The 21,582-nt window shown below is 44.6% G+C and overlaps 1 protein-coding gene across 5 annotated transcripts in view; it reads left to right on the top strand.

Moving 5' to 3' along the window:
* The window catches only part of LOC144507143 (guanine nucleotide-binding protein G(I)/G(S)/G(O) subunit gamma-2), a 78,073-nt gene that overhangs the window by 16,326 nt on the left and 40,165 nt on the right, over positions 1-21,582 (top strand). Inside the window, exon 1 of one of the 5 annotated variants that reach the window (XM_078233937.1) lies at positions 6,007-6,140. The exons of the other annotated variants lie outside the window; for them this stretch is intronic. The gene's annotated coding sequence lies outside the window, so the exon portion shown is untranslated. Of the gene's footprint in view, positions 1-6,006; positions 6,141-21,582 lie in introns of those variants that run through there. 5 annotated transcript variants of the gene reach the window in all.

The raw sequence follows: 21,582 nt of genomic DNA, 5'->3' as shown, positions 1-21,582 counted from the left end.
ACCAATTTGAAAAGATCAGTTAAGGATATAGCACAAGATGTGTATTGACACGTTTTGGAATACTATGTAAAGTAGTTTTCTTTCTCTCTCCAGACAAAGATAACAGAAACACTGAATTCAATAATTAGCACCCACTATAGAAATGTGTAGGAATCCCTGTCATGGGAAGTTTGTAATGATCCATATATACAGTACCTGGCTCCAGTTTAGGGGATACCAGAATAACAATGGATTTTCAAGTCTGTTACATGAATTGGTGGTCGTCTAATCCTAGGATCAGAAACTCACAAGTACTTTTCTATATCTTCTACTAGCTACATTTTCTACTAGCAGCCTCCAGTTGGGATATTGCTTTGTGTGCGATACTGGAGAGTGAGCACTGTTAGATATTTAGCCATGTGGGCTATCGAGGAAAAGCATAAATCAGAAGGAGCCACTGGATAGGAATTAAGAGCTGCACTCCAGACCATATTCCCCTCCTTAGCTCAGGGGTACTGATCCAATCCAGTTACTTAAATGAACATTCTGTATCTTTTATTGTTTTATTGATTTGAGCTCTCATTCTGATTGTACACAAGTCTGCAAGTAGAGGGAAGGTGATGAGATGTATTGAAAGGAAAGGTAATAAGGAATGTGTATTCAACACATTCACACTAGGGATCAAAGCAGGGGTTAGGTTTTGCAAAGGGTCACTAAAGCCATGAGCCTGGTGTTTGGACGAGTAAAAACAACTTGTTTGGATGCATAGCAGCAACATCAACTTGTATTTAATATGGATTATTGTCTCTAAACACTTAACAGAAACATAATTTAAAAATGGAAGACAAGCCAATGAATTGAAAGTGGTCATAATCAAGGTGGTGGGCTTTGAGGAAAGTGGGAGAGGTGGTGTGGTTTATGGAGGGAATTCCATTCTGCAAAGTCCAGGTAGCTATAAGGAATGGCTGCCTAATGTGGAACAACAGGAGGTAAGATGCAGAAGAGGCACGGGTCAGAGGAACGGATAGATTAATGAGAGCTTTAGGCTGGAGGTTCCAGAGAAGGAGCAGACAAGGTAGTGAAGAGTTTTGAAGAAGAATCATAATTGGACTCTAAGCATTAACTCTTGCCAAAAACCTCCGACCTCGTCCGCGTTTGGGGCTGTCCTATTGCGCTGCAGCGAATGGAGTTATGGCTGAGCACCAAATTCTCCATTCTCGCTGGCAACCAGGCGGCCACAAACGAGATTGGAGAATCCCACCCTCTCTTTCTCTCTCCACAAATGCTGCCAGTCCTGCTGAGTTTGTCCAGCACTTTCTGTTTTTATTTAACGTCAGTACTCTCCTCAGAGAGTCTCCAGATCTTTGTGACCTGCTGAGCTCTACATAACCTGGTGCAGCAAAGGGGGTGAGGAATTTGCGTGTGGGGAGACATGGGAGCTGGATTCCACCTCCTATCAGGAAGAGAGGTAGAAACTAGTGTTCATGAGGGAATGGATGGTGGAGTTCCAGCTCCAGCTGCCAGGGCAAATGGAGCAAACATCCTCATTGCATCCAGATTTCACGCAGACGGTTGCCATTGGATGACGAGGAATGGATGCTTGAATGGGTGCCATTTAAATATGGCACCCGGATCTTCGACCCTATTGGGTAATGTTGGGGCTGGCGACTGCCATATGATTGGCCAGGGCTCTTGCCTCTGCATATCTAATTGGCTGGCTGCTTCATCATTGCACGGGGCCAGCTGCTCCAGGTCCGAGTGGAAGTTTCGCCATTGGGTCCCCTGGCGTGAGAAGAATATTCCCTCGATAAGATAGTCAGAGGCTCAGCTTGGGGGTCAAAGAGTACGAAGGTTGTGGAACATCTGGTTCAGTTTGCGAGAGTGGTTGGAGAAGAAAATGAAATCTGTTAGCGAGGGTATAAGAGTTTAGGGCCAAAAGTAATGGTTTCAGTCTTTTTTATCTTTAGCTGTTTGAAGCTGTGGCTCATGCATCCAAGGCTGGATGTTGGCCTCGCAGTTCCACCAACACAGTGTGAAAGGGACAAAAGAAGTGATGAAAAGCTGTGTATCGCCGCTATACCTCTGGAAGTCGACTCTTTGTCTCTATTTCACCAAGATGCAGCTTGTAGATGGGGAAGAGGAAGTGTCCAAAGATAGATCCTTGTCTGAAAGGGTATCAGATGAAATTCAAAGATGAGTTGTGGCTTTGTGATCACAAAGGGGATTTTTGGCAGATTTTGTGACCCCCTGCATCAAAGAGGGTATAATTTTATAGGCGAGTGCTCAACCATAGGACTAGATGACTAATGAGGAACGGGAAGTGTGCACCCTTTCTTCCTTGAGAAAAGATGCCACAGAGGAATATTGATAGAAGTTTATAAAATTTTCTAGGGTGAATGACTTTGCAAGTGGCATATTTTTCTGGTGGCATGTTGGCACAGTGGTAGCACTGCTGCCTCACAGCACCAGGGACCTGGGTTCAATTCCGGCCTCGGGTCACTGTCTGTGTAGAGTTTGCAAATTCTCCCCGTGTCTGCGTGGGTTTCCTCTGGGTGCTCCGGTTTCCCCTCTCAGTCCAAAGATGTGTGGGTTAAATTGATTGGCCATGCTAAATTGACCTTTAATGTCAGGGGGATTAGCAGGGTAAATATGTGGGGTTACAAGAATAGGATCTGGGTGGGATTGTGGTCGGTGCAGACTCGATGGGCTGAATGGCCTCATAGGATTCTATGATTCTAATACAACTTGAGAATGAGACACATTTTAAAGATGTGGCAAATTAAAGAAACAATATGTACCAACTTCCTTTATTAAAAGTGAACTGAGATATGAAACAAAACCTTAGGAACCTTGGTGATAAACAGGGAATTTTAATTTGTTTCAAAAAAAGGAAATTGACACGCTGGAAGGTTTTGAGGCTGTTAAGTTTTATAAATTGTAAATTGAGATGTTCCATTGAGAAAAAAAAGTGATAAATTGTATAGGCTGGCTATATATATTGATGACTTTTTCCCTTGTTGAACATGTCATGTTATATGTCTCCTTGTGGTACATGGCAAGAAGGCTTCAATAAATGCAACAGGGCTCACTATAAATGGGCATCTTCTAGATCCCACTTACACTTTCTGTGGATTCCTTTTACATTGTACTGGTTTGAATTGGGTGCTTTTAGATTCATTGGATGGTCTGGGGGCAATCCAGAATCTAATGTCCCTTTCTGAATAGAGTAATGACTTCAGGTTCCACAACAACACCAATGCATTTGATCTGTTTGGCATGACCAACTCTTAGAACCACATAACTGGACAATATGAACCAATGAATGAAACAAATCAAATCAGCCATTTAATAAAGATGTACATTGAAATTAGTAAATGAACACAAAATGGTAAGAGAAGATGTTTAGAATTAAAATTCTATGGAACTGATTATAAAATAGTTACAAGATGGAGGGAACACTCTTCAGAGCACAGGAATAGGCCATTCAGACCCCCCAGCTTCTACTGCCATCCAGTGAGATCATGGCTGATTTGCATTTTGACACCATTCACCTGCTTTGACTCCATATCCTTTTATACCTTCCTCTGGTAAATAAATTCTATCAATCCCAAATTAAAATTATGAATTGAACTATCATTTACATTGTTTATGGAATGGAATTCCACATTTTTATAACTCTCCTTTATATATGAAGTGTTTCCTCACTGCTCTCCTGAATGGCCTGGATCTGATAATATTATGTCCCCCTGTCCTAGTCTCGCCCATTTATGGACAAAGTGTCTCTTCAAAACCCTTACCTGTTAACCCTCCATATTCCCAGAAATACCCAAGTCTTATTTACATAAGCTTTCTTTATGATCTAACCCTTGGAGCACTGGTAACAGTCCGATGAATCTGTGCTGCACTCCTTCCAAACGCCTATCCTTTCTATGGTGTGGTTCCAGGAAATGTACACAGTCCAAATGTGGTCTAATCAGAGCTTTGTAAACTGGAGCAAAACATGCTCCCCTTTAACATAATAGCCCTCTTGTATCAATAAAATGTTTTGTTGTATTACAAAAAATGTAGATATGTAGCATATTCAATAATGTACTGATTTACAGTGAGAATTTGATAACATAAATTTACTTCATCATCTGGTGGGGCAAAAATATGAACCATGAGTTATGTCAGTGAGAGCTGAGTATGAATCTTATAATAAGGCGTTGCTTGGTAACAGTTCCAAATATTCTCTTCACACATCTTCCATCCCCCACTCCCAGACTGCAGACAGCTTCAGAATCCGTGCTGAAACTCGGGTTGTGATATCAGGGCTGTGGGAGTGGCACCTCAGGAAAGTCATTCCAGCAGATACAATAAGGGCAGTAAAGGTAAAATTAAAATTGAGAGGCACTGAAATCCATTAAATTGCGGATTGTAGGGTTCACGTTGCCTCTGTGCAGTAGACCCTCCATCCATTCTAACATGGCTCTAAGGGTCAGATGTCAATTAAGAACATGTGCACACAGCACCAAACATAATGGATTCCCACCTGAATGTGCACCATTTGGAAAGGAACTAAACGCTTTCATTGTGCATTAGACCCTTGTGTCCAGCACCCAGCTGAGCTGTCCTCTTCATGGTTTGACATTTAAAGGGTGCCCCTTCAATTGGCTGCGAATTGCTGTGCTGAATTCCTCCCACATGCCCAAGACCCCTCCCTGATTTTTTTTTTCCTAGCTTGTTTTTCAAACTGCATCATTCTGGAGTAAGTTTCAAAAGGTGCTGCTGACCTTTGTCTGTGAGATGAATTTCCAAATGTCCACCAAGATTCCCCCCTGCTTCCTCCATACTCACCACCTCCCAATTTCTCTTCCTCCAGACACTATTCATTACCCTTGACCCAGCATTGTCCATATGGATGTCCCAGTTCCCCCTCAACCCTTTAATGTTGATTTCTCAAACTGGCTCCCCGCCCCTTTTGGTGGCCGCATCAGGCCTTCCTTTCTGACAGTGTGGCCTCGGCCCCTGGATGGTCTCTGCAATGTACCCCAAGATGGTCTTTCACTAATTTATGGGATGTGGGTGTCACTGACTGGGTCAGCATTTATTGCCCATCTCCAATTGCTCTTACTGAGTGACTGTGGGTCTGGAGTCACATATAGGCCAGGTAAGGATGGTAGCTTTCCTTCCCTAAAGGACATTAGTGATAGAGATGGGTTTTTACAACAATCGACAATGGTTTCATAGTCATCAGCGGACTTTGAATTCAAATTTCACCACCTGCTATGGTGGGATACAAATCCGGATCCCCAGAGCATTACCCTGGGTTTCTGGATCACTAGTCCAATGACTAAATCACTTTGCCATCGCCCCCCCCCCCCCCATTGTCTCCTCCTTTGGTCTTGTATTCCGCACCCCCCCTTGAGTTGTGCCTCTGTCTCACCCCTCCCTTCTCATGTTCCCCCTCACCTTAGTCCTTCCTCAGTCTCACTCCCATCCCCTGGTCTTGCTTTCATGCTCAGCTTGGCACAATGTATAATAGAGGCACCCAATATCTCATAGCAATGCTGGTCAAGGTAGGCAAAAGCATCTCCTACTGACCTGCAAGTCACTGATGAAAATGTCACCATGTGCAAGGCCCTTACATATAGTTGTGAAACAGACCACTATAATTACCCACGAGCAGGGCACTTAATTTGGAGGGGGAGTGTAATTCTGTTGAGTTGGCCTTTCATGACATACAATATAGATCAGCGGGAAATTCAACTCTCCATTAACCCACCTCAAAGCTAGGAGAACAAAATACCAAACAACTGTCTTGCCGGCAGGAAACTGACTATTTCTATCGCACCAGTTTTACTGCCCCCGTCTGCCACGATTCCTGCCACTGGTGGGAGTGGAGAATTCTGTCCCCAGAGTACAATCAATCTTCCACTTCAGTAAGCAATGCTGTTAAACAGGATGTAGAATAAGATTGCTCCATTGTCACTTGAGCCCTCACCGACATGTGGTTTCCTTTAGCTGGGACGGCAGGGTGAACAAAAAGTCGCTTCTTCCTGCTCCACAAAACGCTAAAAACAAATCAAAATTTGAGGTCGGTGTTTGAGAAATGTCCAGTGCCTCCTTAAAGGAATGCTGGTGAGGCTATTGAAGATGTGGAATGCCATTGCAGCATCCGGGTAAGGCAACAGCTTTAAGACTCGGGTCTGAAACGAGAGTTTGACCCAAACCTGCTCCAAAACAGGCTCGGGTGAATTTAACAGTAGCTGAATTCCGTGTCGGCCTTTGCAGCACTCAATTGGTCATTAATGTGCCTGTTTCAAACATATACATTGGGCACAATAAGGTTATATTTAGACCCATTAAATACTGCTGTTGATGTGTGATAATTATCTGGAGAGTTACTATCTATTATGACAGTTGGATTGGAAGGCAGACCAGAGTGAAAATACTTAACAAGCCAAATCCGATTTCTTTTAGAATCTGAGCTAAATGGTGGTAATCTCTGATTGGGGAAAATAGTATTGAGTTCTTGAATGTAACCAATATTTATTGTATTATTGAAATCATATTGAAGGGAATTCATTGCTATTTCAGAGAGGGAACAGTAATCACACAATTCAGTGAGGGTTCAATGTAATTGCAAGTCATGTTGCTGCCACTTACACGTAAAAGAGGCACAATTGCAAGAGCTACTTCCTCTTAAACTCCGACCAATTTTTGCAGATCTCTGGACGGGATTTCTGCTTCCGTTTGCACTGGATGGGTTTGACGATGAGAGCAGAAAATATCGCAAGAAGGCCAAAGTCACATTTCACATTGATGTGAAAGTAGGAAGCGATCGTTTCCCCCCAGCCCCTCCCTCTGTCAGTGGCGGACTGCATTCAAAGTTGGGAACCTCATTGTTATATATTATCATATTACTGGGCCCATATGCCAGAATCATACCTCCATGTCAACGAATGTTTAATTTGATTTATTATTGTCACATATTGATATACAGTGAAAAGTATTATTTCTTGCGCACTATACATACAAAGCATACCATTTGTACATAAGGAGAGAGTTCAGAACGTAGTGTTACAGTCATAGCTGGGTGTAGAGAAAGATCAACTTAATGCGAGGTAGGTCCATTCAAAAGTCTGATGGCAGCAGGGAAGAAGCTGTTCTTGAGTCGGTTGGTATGTGTCCTCAGACTTTTGTATCTTTTTCCCGATGGAAGAAGGTGGAAGAGAGCATGTCCAGGGTGCTTTGGGTCCTTAATAATGCTGGCTTCTTTTCTGATGCAGTGGGAAGTGTAGACAGAGTCAATGGATGGGAGGCTGGTTTGCGTGATGGACTGGGCTTTGTTCATGACCCTTTATAGTTTCTTGCGGTCTTGGGCAGAGCAGGAGCCATACCAAGCTGTGATACAACCAGAAAGAATGCTTTCTATGGTGCATCTGTAAAAGTTGGTGAGAGCCGTAGCTGACATGCCAAATTTCCTTAGGCTCCTGAGAAAGTAGAGGCGTGGGTGGGCTTTCTTAACTATAGCGTCGGCATGGAGGGACCAGGACAGGTTGTTGGTGATCTGGACATCTTAAAAACTTGAAGCTCTCAACCATTTCTACTTCATCCCCATTGATGTAGACAGGGGCATGTTCTCCTTTACGCTTCTTGAAGTCGATGACAATCTCCTTCATTTTGTTGACATTGAGGGAGAGATTATTGTCGTCGCACCAGTTCACCAGATTCTCTATCTCATTCCTGTACTCCATCTCATCATTGTTTAAGATCTGACCCACTATGGTGATGTCATCAACAAGCTTGAAAATCGAGTTGGAGGGGAATTTGGCTACACCATCATAGGTGTATAAGGAGTATAGTAAGGGGATGGGGACACAGCCTTGTGGGGCACTGGTGTTGAGGATGATTGTGGAGGAGGTGTTGTTGCCTATCCTTACTGATTGCGGTCTGTGGGTTAGGAAGTCTAGGATCCAGTTGCAGAGGGAGGAGACAAGCCCCAGGCCATGGAGTTTGGAGATGAGTCTCATAGAAATAATGGTATTGAAGGCTGAGCTGTAGTCTATGGGTAGGAGTCTGACATAGCTGTCTTTGTAATCTGGGCGTTCCAGGGTTGAGTATAGGGCCAAGGAGATGGCCTCTGCTGTGGACCTGTTGCGGCGTTAGGTGAACTGTGTAGCGGATCCAGGTAATCTGGGAGGCTGGAATTGGTTCATGCCGTGACTAGCCTTTCAAAGCACTTCATAATGATGGATGTCAGAGCCACCAGGCAATAGTCATTAAGGCACACTGCCTGGCTTTACTTTGGTACCGGGATGATGGTCGTCTTCTTGAAGCAGATAGGGACTTCAGATTGGTGTAAAGAGAGGTTGAAGATGTCTGAGAATACCCCCACCAGCTGGTCCATGAGTGTCTGAGTGTCCACACTGAGTGTCCACAGTGATCTAATATGTCCATGTTGGCGTAATGTCAGAATGGTGCAAAGCATAACTGGTCTCAGAGGGCATGCACCTGCCAAAGTATACTCAGAGGGGAGTTCAGACGTGAGTGCAGCACTGGGGAGAGAGGGTCATGCCAGGGGGTGCACCTGGGTGACGATTGTTTCCTGGTATGTTCGCTGTCCGTTGGAGAGGCCTTTAAAAATGACACCTGGATCGCTGATTGGCTGAGTAGGTGGGGAAGGCAAATCGGAGGCCCACGCCTGCCTGCTTTTTTTCCTAAAGTCCTCCACAAGGTAGCAAAAAAAAACACCCTTGCCAAAATCGGAGAAAAATCTCATCCTCTGTCTTACAACATCACGGAGAGGTCAAGTAAAACATTTCTGCTGGACTTGAATTTGTGCGTGGACAACAGAGTCATCTGCTTATTAAAATAAGCTTGGCAGGTGTCACAAGGAGAGCTAATGTGGAGTGAATGTCTCTGTACTCTACCTGCTTTGCTAACTGCTAAACCCAAATGTTCTAACCTTACTGAAAGGCAAGTCTAAAGCAGAGCAGGATAGGAAGATAGATTCTCATTGCTGATGTTGGAATCTTGTGGATGTCAAGAATTTTGAAGTGGTTGGGGCTGCGCAGCGGTATTCCCAATCTCCTGATGTAACCCTGACGGAGGATCAGTACTAATCAGTGGGGAAATGGCAAAAAATGGAGAGAAGTGAAAGATATTTAAGATCCAGAAGATATGTCAGTACTGCGTATGGATATATATATCTGTAATGTAATCGCGTCCTGTACTTCACCTAATTACGTCCCAGACTTCTTTGTTTTTCCGTGCGTGGCCATTTTTCTTATTGTGTACCATTTTCCCTGGCTCTGCTTCTTCTTAAGAACATAAGAAATCGGGACAGGTTATTCAGCCCATCGAGAGCCTGCTGTGCCTTTCAGTAAGACCATGGCTAAACTGCTACATCAACTCCACATTCCTTACAGGGTTAAATTTATTATGTAAAATGATGGGATAATCTTCCCTTTAAGTGGGTAATTTCCCCTGGCTTTAGACATTGCTGGTACTTAAGTTTATTTATTAGTGTCACAAGTAGGCTTACATTAACACTGCAATGAAGTTACTGTGAAAATCCCCTAATCGCCATGCTCCGGTGCCTGTTCAGGTACACTGAGGGAGAATTTAGCATGGCTAATGCACCTAACCAGCCAGTCTTTTGGACTGTGGGAGGAAACCGGAGCACCCGGAGGAAACCCACGCAGACGTGGGGAGAATGTGCAAACTCCACACAGATAGTCACCCAAGCCGGGAATTGAACCCGGGTCCCTGATGCTGTGAAGCAACAGTGCTAACCACAGTGCCATCGTGTTGCACATAAGTGATGCAGATAATTTCAAGTGTAGAGTTCTGTACGGAGTTTGCGGTGTTGCTAATTCTGACAAGCGACCAAAGGGATAGAACAATTTTGCCCATTGTGTTTTCCTTTGTGGTTCAAAAAGAATAATTGTGCGGGATTTTCCAGCTGCGCTCGCCCCGAGGCCGGAAAATCCCGCCCGAGGTCAACGGACCTTTTGCATGATCCATGTCCCGTCCGCTATGATTCCCGTGGCGGGCAGGATGGGAAAATTCTGCCCATGTGGGACAGCAGATTTACCACAAATAGAAGCATGCCATTTTCAAAATGTGTATGCGGTTTCAATCCACAAAACTTACAAAATGTGTGAAGTGCTTCTTGAATCTTGGCTCCAATATTATAAAATGGCAGCCGAGTCTGGCTGTGATTTACTGTAAAAATAAATTATTGGACTCAAATTTGTAAGATGCTGCATGACAGCCCAGAGCAATTAGATAATAGCTGATCACTACTGAGCTAAGTCGTTTACTCTGTTACGTCCTGTGATAAATTCGACTTTTATTATTTTCTATTGACCAACAAGTCTCCCGTGATGTTATTCCACATACTGTATTATCATTGATCACTGTTGTAATGCTCAGCTGCCACCATGGAACCTCTGCCTTTAATTCTGGATTGCCTCCTGTCCATTTCCTATTATCGTCAAATGTTCTTGCCAATCTCTACCCCTTCCAACTCACCCTGACCTTGTGACTCTACCAGCAGGTCAAGTCTCTCACTCCACTCCAAATCTCCCTTTTCAAATGTCTGTTCATTTGTGAAAAGGCCCCGATCATCCACTAACCGACTGCGGATGATTGGCCTAATATCTTGGCCCTGACACACAACCGACTGATAGGTGTTGACACCTTTCCCCCAAGAGAAGCCTTGCTGCCCAGTTCTACCTTCTCCCACTTGCCTTGTCCAGACAGTTCCAGTGGTGGTGTGGTTCTTATCATCAAATCACACTTTGGCCTATCTCCCTACTCCACCAGCACTTTCCCTCTTTTCAGTAGCTCGCCATGTTCCAACCTCATTCTCCACAGCCTGCGCAAGCACCATAAAAAAATGTTCTCATCCAGATATCGTCACTGCTTTCCCCCCTCAGCCTGTGCTGATTTCTCATCAGAACTGATTTCAATCTCCAGCTCAACCCATCATGGCCCCTCTCTGCATTCACTGACCTCCTATTACCCCCTAATCTCTCCCTCCATGTAAATTCCCCAACCCATATTCACAGGTTCCCCCTCCCTTGACTTTTCCATCCCAGGTGGCCTCACTATTCACATTGCAGTAGTCACACAAGTTCATCTTTGATCACTTCCTTAAATTGCTCTCTATCCACATACTTCTGCTGCATTTTAACCCTATTTCCTTCATATTGACCTTGGAACAAACTACCTCCCAATCCACTTACAAAGGCAATTGCAAAATCCCAGCTTCTAACCTTTGGCCCTCCATTTGCCGTAACGTTCAGCAGCTACTGATTTGCTCAACCACACCTTCAACTCTACCTTTGATGCCCTGGTATCCAATAATAAATACCATTACTCCCTCTCTCACCCTGCCCATTCACCCTGATGTGGCCCACTTCACCATTCCCTTAAATCCAAGGGATGCAGTCTTGAAAAAATGCTGGACATTCATTGTCAGGTATGGCTGGACCACATAAAACATTATTGGATCCTGCTCTCATCAGCTAAGGCTGCTCACTAATTCAAGCTCATCCTGGAATGCAAAGATAAACCCCAGCTTTGTTTCTCTACTGCAAAATGTCTTCTTAAACAGCTCACCCCTGTCTCTGTGCCAACAAGTGCAAGGAGCTCATGAGCTATCTTACCACAAAGATTGTGGTCATCTGATCAGCTACTTCCCTATTTCCACTAGTTCACCAGGTCAAACTTCCTCTAAAGATCTCTTCCCCTCTCCAATCTTGGCTCTGAACTTGCATTGTTCGTTAATTTCTCCCCTATCAACCCTCTCTGAATTCCTCTTGTCCATGAGACCCAGCTCATGTTACCTTGACCCTATTCCCTTAAACACTGACCACTCAACTTAACCTCCTGGTCGATATTGTTAATGGTTTTCTCTCCAAATGTTGTCTCTCTTGAATCTGCCATTATCAGCACAATCCTCAAAGGACCAACTCCTGACCCCGCCATCTTTGTAAATTACCATCCCCAGCCTCGCTTTTCTCTTCTGTTTGATCCTTGGCCAAACCCTCACATTATTGGTGAGATCCAGTTAGTTAAACTCGTTCTTAGTTTGAAATGCAAGACAGTTACTCGGTGAATAAAGCCACAAGGTTCCATGGGCTTTGAACAAACAAAGATAAATTTTATTACTCAAGGTCAGAAAGATAAAACTTTTTATAATGTCTATCTAATACGCTAACATTCTGGGTAAGTGTGAGGTAGAATCATAGAATGCCTACGGTGCAGAAGGAGGCCATTTGGCCCATCGAGTCTGCACTGACCGCAATCCCATCCAGGCCCCATTCCCATAACCCCACATGGGGTGCATATGAATTAACAGGCTAAACTGTGGTCAGATATACCACACTATACAATAAATGATGTCCATGACCATAGATTCCTCAATAACACACCCAGACATCAGTCACACTGTGGGTCTTACTGAAACTCCGTCTTTCTCATGAGGCTTTCCGATTTTTATCTCCGAAGATCTCGCATTGGAATTCTCTCCAATGGTCACTCCAACTTGGAGTTGTTGTTGGGCCATCCCAACAAGGATGGCCCATCTCAATCTCTTCTCCCAGGAGATTCTGTTCCACTGGATTCCTGAATGTACCAATTTGCAAGCACATTTTCAGCGCTTTGACCAAGCCAAGCACTGGGTTCAAAGGGTTGTCTTTGCCCCAGTAACCTGCAGCATAGGGGTCACCAACCTTCCACTCCTCCTTGGATCTTCAGGGCTTCTTTTGAACCCTCTTCAATCAGCAAACTCAGATGGCATCAACAAGAGCTCACCTGGCAGGGTGTCAGTCCTGCCTCCCGAGATTCCATTCCCCTTGGTTCCCACAGGCATTGTGTAGACACACAGGGATTAAATTATAGGCACACCTTCCGATCTTTGGCCACACCGAGCAGAATGCTATAGCTCCGAAGGGAAACCTAGCCCCAGTGGTTCTCTTTATTCAAAGCCTGCTTCCCACAGCCTATTTCCCTGCTCCTCTCTGAACTGAACGGGGACCTGTTTCCTGCCCTCTTTGCCCCTTACCTGGGATTTCCTTTTGAAACCCCTCTCTGTCTCCTTCCATTTTCCCTTGTCAGGGACACTTCCTGAGACCTTTCCCTGTCCCCCTCCCTTGTCCCCCAATTGGGGCACTAACTGTCCTTGGCACCATACACCCTGGTCACCTGACCCAGGTTTTTGTTCCCTTTTTCCTTTGTGCAAGCGCACTGGGCCAGTCCTCGGCCCAAAGAACATGATGGATGTAGAATTGGACTAGCGCAGCCCGCTCCCTTGCCTGTGCATGTGTAGGAGGTCTGAGATTTGTTACGACTTGGAGATCGCGACCTCTGTGCTCACGATTACGGTAAGTTGGGTTACATAACACTCAAAAGTCCTTGAATATATTGCGAACTCCCAAATCCGTGACCATCTCTCCTGGAATTTATCTTCAATTGGGTTTCTGCCCCGCCACAGTACCGAAACAGCTCATATTAAAATTGCAATGGACATCCTAAGTGACTGTGACAAAGGCAGACATTCCCTCCTCATCCTTCTTGACCTCTCTGCAGCCTTTAACACAATTTCCTACACCATCCTTCTCTAACGTCGCTTCATTTCATTCAGCCATGTGAACCCACTTTCGTCAGGCTCCATTCTTATCTATCTGTTCGTGGCCAGAGTTGCAATGGCTTCTCTTCCTGCTCCCACACCATTACCTCAGGTGTATCCTTGGTTCCCTCCTTTTTCCCATCTACGGGCTGCTCCTCGGTGACATCATCCGAAAGCATTTGTTTAAACATAGACCCTTGACACCCAGCTCTGGCTCTCCCGACTTCTCCATTGTTGTTGAATTATCAGACTGCTCCTTCAACATCCGGTACAGGAAGAGCAAAGGTTTCCTTCCATTAAATATTGGGGAAACCATTGTCCCTGCTCCATTTCCCAGCTGCTGTATCCATCCCTCTCCCTAGCAACCTGAGGTTGAATCGAACTGTTTGGAACAGACCTGGAGATGAGCTTCCAACCACATATACTTGGCATCACTAAGACCACATTTTTCTATCTCCATAGTATCACCCAGCTATACCCCTGCTCCATCTCATGTGCTGTTGAAACCCTCACCCATGTCCTTGTTACCTCTAGACTTGAGAATTCCAATGCTCCCATGGTTGGCCTCCCACATTTTGTCCTCCATAAACTTTAGGTTACCCAAACCTCTGCTGCCAGTGTCCTTACTTGCAACTAAGTCCCATTCCATCTCTGTGCTTGCTGAACTACATCGGTAAAGCAGCACCTCGAGTGAAAGATTCTCCTCCTTGTTTTCAAATCCTTCCATGGTCTCACCCCTCACTACCTCTGGAATCTCCTCCAGTTCCACAACCCTCAGAGATATCTACACTCCTTTAATTCTGGCCTCCTAGGCCTGACCAATTTTAATTGCACCACCATTGGCAGTGGTTCCTTCAGGTGCCGAGGTGCTAAGGTCTGTCTGAAATTTTCTCCCTAAACCTCTCCATCTTTTTGTCTTTCATGCCCACTTTAAGACGCTCCTTAAAATCTACCTCTTTGACACAGTTTTTGGCCACGTGCCCTCATATCTCCTGATGTGGCTTTGATGTCAGATTTTGCTTTAAGACATTCTTACAAAAGTGCCTTTTTGGGATGTTTTATCAGAATAGAGGCACTATATAAAAACAGGTTGATCTTGTGAGTTGCCTCTGTTAATCTGTGCTGTCCCTCTAAGACTATTGTTCATGTTTACCCCTGTGGGAATCCAGATAATTGCAGCTGACTGGATTTAGTCAATTAGAGCCAATCAATTGTGCGCAAACTTCAGAGTCCTGGACAATCAAAAAAACCGAATATGCTGCATAAACTCAGCAAGTCTGTCAGCATCTTATACTTCTCTCTCCCGAGTTAATGTCTTGAGTTCATATGACCCTAAAGATTGTTTTGCTTGTTTTAAAAATGTGATTATGGCACACATTATGGGTGGCACAGTGATTAGCACTGCTGCCTCCCAGCGCCAGGGACCCGGGTTCAATTCCGACCTCCGGTTCCTGTCAGTGTGGTTTGCATATTCTCCCCGTGTCTGCGTGGGTTTCCTCCAGGTGTTCCAGTTTCCTCCCACGCTCCAAAGATGTGTAGGTTAGGTTGATTGGCCATGATAAATTGCCCCTTAATGTCAGGGGGATTAGCAGGGTAAATGGGTGCGTTTATAGGGATAGAGCCTGGGTGGGATTGTTGTTGGTGCAGGCTCGATGGGCCAAATGGCCTCTTTCTGCACTGTAGAGATTCCATGACATTAGAAGCAAGAATGTATATAATGAGATCACAATGCCTGTGTTGCACACTGATTGTGAGCTCTGACAGTTCTTTGAGCCACATTCTCAGTTGTAAATCAATAAATCTCATTTATTGAATGGTGATAACCCTCCCAGTTGATACATCGGCCATGCACAGGTAACTTGGTACAGCATAGGCCTGGGCAATTAGTGAAGATTGTGCACTGTGCAGAAATGAATATCAGAGCTAAGAATAGCTGGTATCAGACAATAATTTGAGATATGAAAATTATTGCAGGGTCATTTTAAACAAGATAAGACATGAGATTGTGATTAATTTCTTGTCACTTGGGCTCAGTAACATACAGTGCACTGAATCAGTGTTGAGGAATTATAAGTCATCGAGTCATTTATGGCACAGAAGGTCATTTGCCCCATGAGTTCATGTCGGCTCAATTTCTGTGAGTGGTAGTCATGAAGATCCTAATGAGGCAAGATTTTAATGAGTTGCAAAAACCTGTACGGTGTAGCTGATCATTCTTTTGTTCTTTATTTTTACTTAAATGACTGACAGATGGATTGTTTTCCACATTTTGTAACCATTCAACATCAAACGCTTGACATGAAGGGTATGAGGGTTCAGAAGCTAAGGAATATCCATCTACTCCATTCAGCAACACGTGTATTGCCAGTTGTGGAATATTATCCGCTACAGTCTGTGCTTCCATTTTCCCCACCAGGACCTTATTGTAATTTTCACCAAAGTTTAGGTTGTGGACTCGCATTCACTCGAAATGGGACGACTACAATTTATTTCTTGTAATATCCTCACGCTCTTCAGAATTCTTTTTTATTCCAGTCAGGGCCGGATAAAAATCTGGCCACCAACACACCTACCAAAAGTCCCTAGTAATCAGGACTCATGCCTAACATACATATGCATTGGGCAGTGTGTGAGACTGGCAGTACAGTTGGTGGGATGTGGCATTTGAAGACACTGACTGACCTTGACAACTCATTTGAGGTCATTGATGACTGTCCAGTTCCTTGGGGCTTAAGTCCTGGCATTGACCATCATAGCTATTGGCCCCCATTGCCTTTTCTATCGTGTATTTGGAAGACCTTTTCTCCCCTCTTTTTTCCACATCCTTCACAAAGATCTGCAGTGCAATCTTGGAGCCTGTGCTCCCCCCCCACTCTTGTGCCATGCTTCACTCTCTTGGCCAGTCAGAGTCTCTTCAACCACAATCCTCAGCCGCACAGCTCCAGCCACACTGCTCTTCATCAGTAAAAGTGCAAGCTTGTTTGAAGCAGTGCGAGGTTACTTTTTAAAGTGGTAATATTCACCCCGTGATGAAACAGCATGGGTCATGCTAGCTGGATGTAGAGATCTTGGAAATGAATAGGCGACACAAAGCTGGTGTGTCACCTGCATTGCAATCAACAGGCGCAGGATAATCGAGCATTGTGACAGCTGTGCATAAGACCATAAGATATAGGAGCAGAATTAGGCCATTCGGCCCATCGAGTCTGCTCCGCCACTCACTCGTGGCTGATATGTTTCTCAACCCCATTCTCCTGCTTTTCCCCATGATGTTTGATCCCTTTACCAATCAAGAACCTATCTATCTCTGTATTAAACACACTCAATGAGCCGGCCTCCCCAGCCCTCTGTGGCAATGAATTCCATAGATTCACCACCCTCTAGCTGAAGAAATTCCTCCTCATCTCAGTTCTAAAGGGTCTTTCTTTTACTCTGAGGCTGTACCCTTGGATTCTACTCTCTTCTACTAATGGAAATATCTTCCCCACATCCACTCAATCCAGGCCTTTCATTATTCTGTAAGTTTCAATGAGATCCACCTCATCCTTCTAAACTCCATCGAGTATAGACCCAGTGGGCCCAATTTTACCATTTTGATTCGAAGTGCTGGGCGGACTTGAAACTGGAAGTGTTTCAGATCTGACTTTTAGACCCGTTCTTAGGTGCCCCCATAACCACTCTGCCTGAAAAAATATTAGCAATTCCGAATGGCGCTGCAGAAGCCTGTGGGCGGGGCTTAACGTGCCCGAAATCCTGCAGCTCCGATCAGTGTCTCCAACTGCACATGCGCAGAAAAAAAAAATGATAGAATGCGGCTCCCCAGCCACATCGCTCACGGGCCGGATAATGCCTCCCCCTGGCCCCCACAGACATTGCCCCACCCCCACAACATTACTGACCCCCTTATCCCCCCACCACCGATTCCGGGCCCCTCACCCCACTTCCCCCTCACTGATCACAGGCAGAATGGCAGATGACCCCCCGCCCCCCGATCTCAAGCAGAGAGCCATTGGACGCTCGTCACTTACCGCCTCATTAACTGGAGTGCCCAAATCGGACTTTTATAGAGCATGTCTGTTTCGCGCCGATTCTGGATTGGCGAACGCGGTGGTAAAGGGGGAAGTGCCAGTAAGGTTGGGCGTGCAGCCTATTAAGTCAATCTAAATGCATGCAAATTCTTTTAAATGGCCATCGCGCCCGTTTTGGGGCGCAGCCCCAATTGCGACCATTTTCGGGACATGGTAAAGGAGGGACTGGCGTGGAGGTGGGCGTAGATCATGCTACTCGCCTCACGCTCAACTTTACCAAGTTCGGATGTGACTTGATGGTAAAATCGGGCCCAGAGTCATCAGATGCTCCTTTATACGTCAAACCTTTCATTCCAATTTAGTTCCTACTATAATTCTCATGCTATTTACAATTAAAGTCATTGTTCAGTCAAAATATCCCTTTGTATTTTTGTAAAATGGTTTCAGATGCACATCAGCTTGAAAGGTGACCGTATAATTCGGACGTCAGATCCCCTAATATGATCCCGGTATGCACGAAAGTTAAGCTGTGGGAGAAACTCTTCAAAAAGGTTGTCTCGCCCTGCTTAATAGTTTTCACTGGCTTTTAAGATTGGTTAGTCAATTCCATGAACGTTTCAAAGTCTTGTGATAAATCAGGCTATATACTTAAACCAGCATTCCCTCAACATTAAAAAGGAGCTGCAAATATAGGGGAGGCGATGGCCTAGTGGTATTATCACTCCACCATTAATCCAGAGACTCGGCTAATGTTCTGGGGACCCGGGTTCGAATCCCTGCACGGCAGATGATGGAATTTGAATTCAATAAAAATATCTGGAATTAAGAATCTACTGATGACTGTGAAGCCACAGTCAATTGTCGGAAAACCCCATCTGGTTCACTAATGCCCTTTAGGGAAGGAAATCTGCCGTCCTTACCTGGTCTGGCCTACATGTGACTCCAGCGCCACAGCAATGTGGTTGACTCTCAACTGCCCTCGGGCAACTAGGGATGGGCAATAAATGCTGGCCAGCCAGCGATGTCCATATGCAACGAATAAAAAAAAAAAAAATTAAATGAAGATTTGTGTGGGGATTGAAGCTGCACTTTAACAGTCAGACCGAGATCCGATAATAAGTGGTTTACTGATGGTGTATTGCAGATGGTGGTCTCTTTCCAACCATTTCCCCAAAACCACCTCTTTGGTGTCTTTGAAAGAATGGGTCCCAGATTGTGAACAATTGCTTACTCTGGAGGGAGCCACCCTCATTACAAATTCAAAAGCAAAATACAGATGCTGGATATCTGAAATAACAGAAATGCTGGAAATATTCAACAGGTCTGTGACAAGAGAAACGGTGAACATCTTAGGTCGATGATGGTTCTGATGAAAGGTCACCGACAAGAAATGGTTCTGTTTCTCTCAGCACAGTTGCTTCTACATTTGGAAATTGGCTTGAGACGATGCAATCCGCAGGGATTAAGCCCCTCGGAAAGGCAGAGTGAGGAGTCTACGTTGGGTTCAAACTGAGGTGACAGGACTGTGTGTTAATCAACTATGGTGTAAATTCTCCACAACACTGAAATGTATCATAATTCCGTTTTATTTGCAGCAAGTTTGGAATTTTAACTTGAAATGTGATCTGGACTGATCGGCCACTAGCATGTATTTACATTAACTTGTTTTAATGCACCTCGGAAATTTCTCCAGCAACAGTTTGGCGTACATATCAAGGGGATGACTCATTTTGCCAGACAATGCTTGCCAGCAATCGGACCCTTTTTTGATCTGACTTTGTGAGCCCAAAATAAGACACTGATTTTGAAATAATACAATACCCTTCATACGTCGAGTTTGTAATCTGCTGCATCATTGTCTTTATGACTTCAACAGAGTTCTGTTCTTGAATCTTGGGATTTACAATGTTACGACAGAGATGGGAGGAGTACTCTGTCTTACTAATTCCACTACTCCAAGGGTCACATATATTGAAATGATTTCTCCAGCTAGCTATATGGCAAAATATGTGCTTTAACTGTTAATCTCCAAATAACCATTCAATGTCCAGGTTTCTTCAATAAACAACAAAATGATTATTATAAAATCAGACTTGTTGAGTAGAAGGCAAAGGGTATTAACATTGTATAAAATATGGAAATATAATAATTACTTTTTGCACTTTTTTTCTCTGATACACATACATACATGATGTGGAGATGCCGGCTTTGGACTGGGGTGAACACAGTAAGAGTTTTAACAACACCAGGTTAAAGTCCAACAGGTTTATTTGGTAGCAAATACCATTAGCTTTCGGAGCGCTGCTCCTTCGTCAGATGGAGTGGAAATGTGCTCTCAAACAGGGCACAGAGACACAAAATCAAGTTACAGAATACTGATTAGAATGCGAATCCCTACAACCAACCAGATCTTAAAGATACAGACAATGTGGGTGGAGGGAGCATTAAGCACAGGTTAAAGAGATGTGCATTGTCCCCAGACAGGATAGCCCGCAAGTCCAGGAGGCAAGCTGTGGGGGTTACTGATAATGTGACATAAATCCAACATCCCGGTTTAGGCCGTCCTCATGTGTGCGGAACTTAGAATCATAGAATCATAGAATCCCTACAGTACAGAAAGAGGCCATTCGGCCCATCGAGTCTGCACCAACCACAATCCCACCCAGGCCCTACCCCCATATCCCTACATATTTTACCCGCTAATCCCTCTAATCTACGCATCCCAAGACCACTAAGGGGCAATTTTTAGCATGGCCAATCAACCTACCCCGCACATCTTTGGACTGTGGGAGGAAACCGGAGCACCCGGAGGAAACCCACGCAGACACGAGGAGAATGTGCAAACTCCACACAGACAGTGACCCAAGCCGGGAATCGAACCCAGGTCCTTGGAGCTGTGAAGCAGCAGTGCTAACCACTGTGCTACCGTGCCACTTGGCTATCAGTTTCTGCTCAGCGACTCTGCGCTGTCGTGAAGGCACATACATACACATACACGTACACATACATACACACACACACTGTTTAAAAACAAATGGTTCAAGGTAGGCAGCACGGTGGCACAGTGGTTAGCACTCACAGTGCCAGGGACATGGGTTCAATTCCCGGCTTGGTTCACTGTGCGGAATCTGTACATTCTCCCTGTGTCTGCGTGGGTTTCCTCCGGGTGCTCCTGTTTCCTCCCACAGTCCGAAAGACATGCTGATTAGCTGCATTGGCCATGCTAAATTCTCTCTGTGTACCTGAACAGGCGCCGGAGTGTGGCAACTAGGGGATTTTCACAGTAACTTCATCACAGTGTGAATGTAAGCTTACTTGTAACACTAAATAAACTTTACGATGGTGCAGTCCTTGAACTAGTGTCTGGGTTATACGGTTGGTTTCTCAGCAATGCTGCAGGAAATAATCGATGACACTTGCGCTATTTTTCAGGCGGACTTCGAGGAAAGTTTGCAGTCAGTTGATTTCAGAACATAGAGTAACTTTGGAGTAACTTTCATTTGCTTTTTGTTTTGGACTGGGTCATGAGCTTCAGGAGCTGTTATCTCTTTTATCCAAGCACTTGATCCTACTTGTTTCGAAAACTAAGGAGCCATCGGCTTTTAAATGTAGTTTTTCAAAACACAGGGTTTTTTTTTCAAAGCCTTAAATCACCATGTGACCCTTTGGAAAGCATTCCACCAGGGTCAAGAAGTTTACAGCTTCTTTAAAACTGCTTAGTTGCCTTTTCTCGTAAAGTGCTGTGTTTTCCAGGAATAACAGCGACCAGAGTCCTTGCATTAACCCTTCAAGGATCAACATCTTTTAAAAACGCACACTCAACCAGAATGTTCTTAGCCCTTGAAGATGAACCATTTTCTGTGATTAAAGCATTTATGACAACAGATTAATGTTGAGGAATTTATGGAAGGACTTTGTCATTTTATACGGTACACAATGATTCAAAGTTTA

This window comes from Mustelus asterias, chromosome 18 (assembly GCF_964213995.1).
Source record: "Mustelus asterias chromosome 18, sMusAst1.hap1.1, whole genome shotgun sequence".
NCBI lineage: Eukaryota > Metazoa > Chordata > Chondrichthyes > Carcharhiniformes > Triakidae > Mustelus > Mustelus asterias.
Note: the sequence above shows the minus strand (reverse complement) of the source record. Positions and strands in the feature narration are given on the sequence as shown.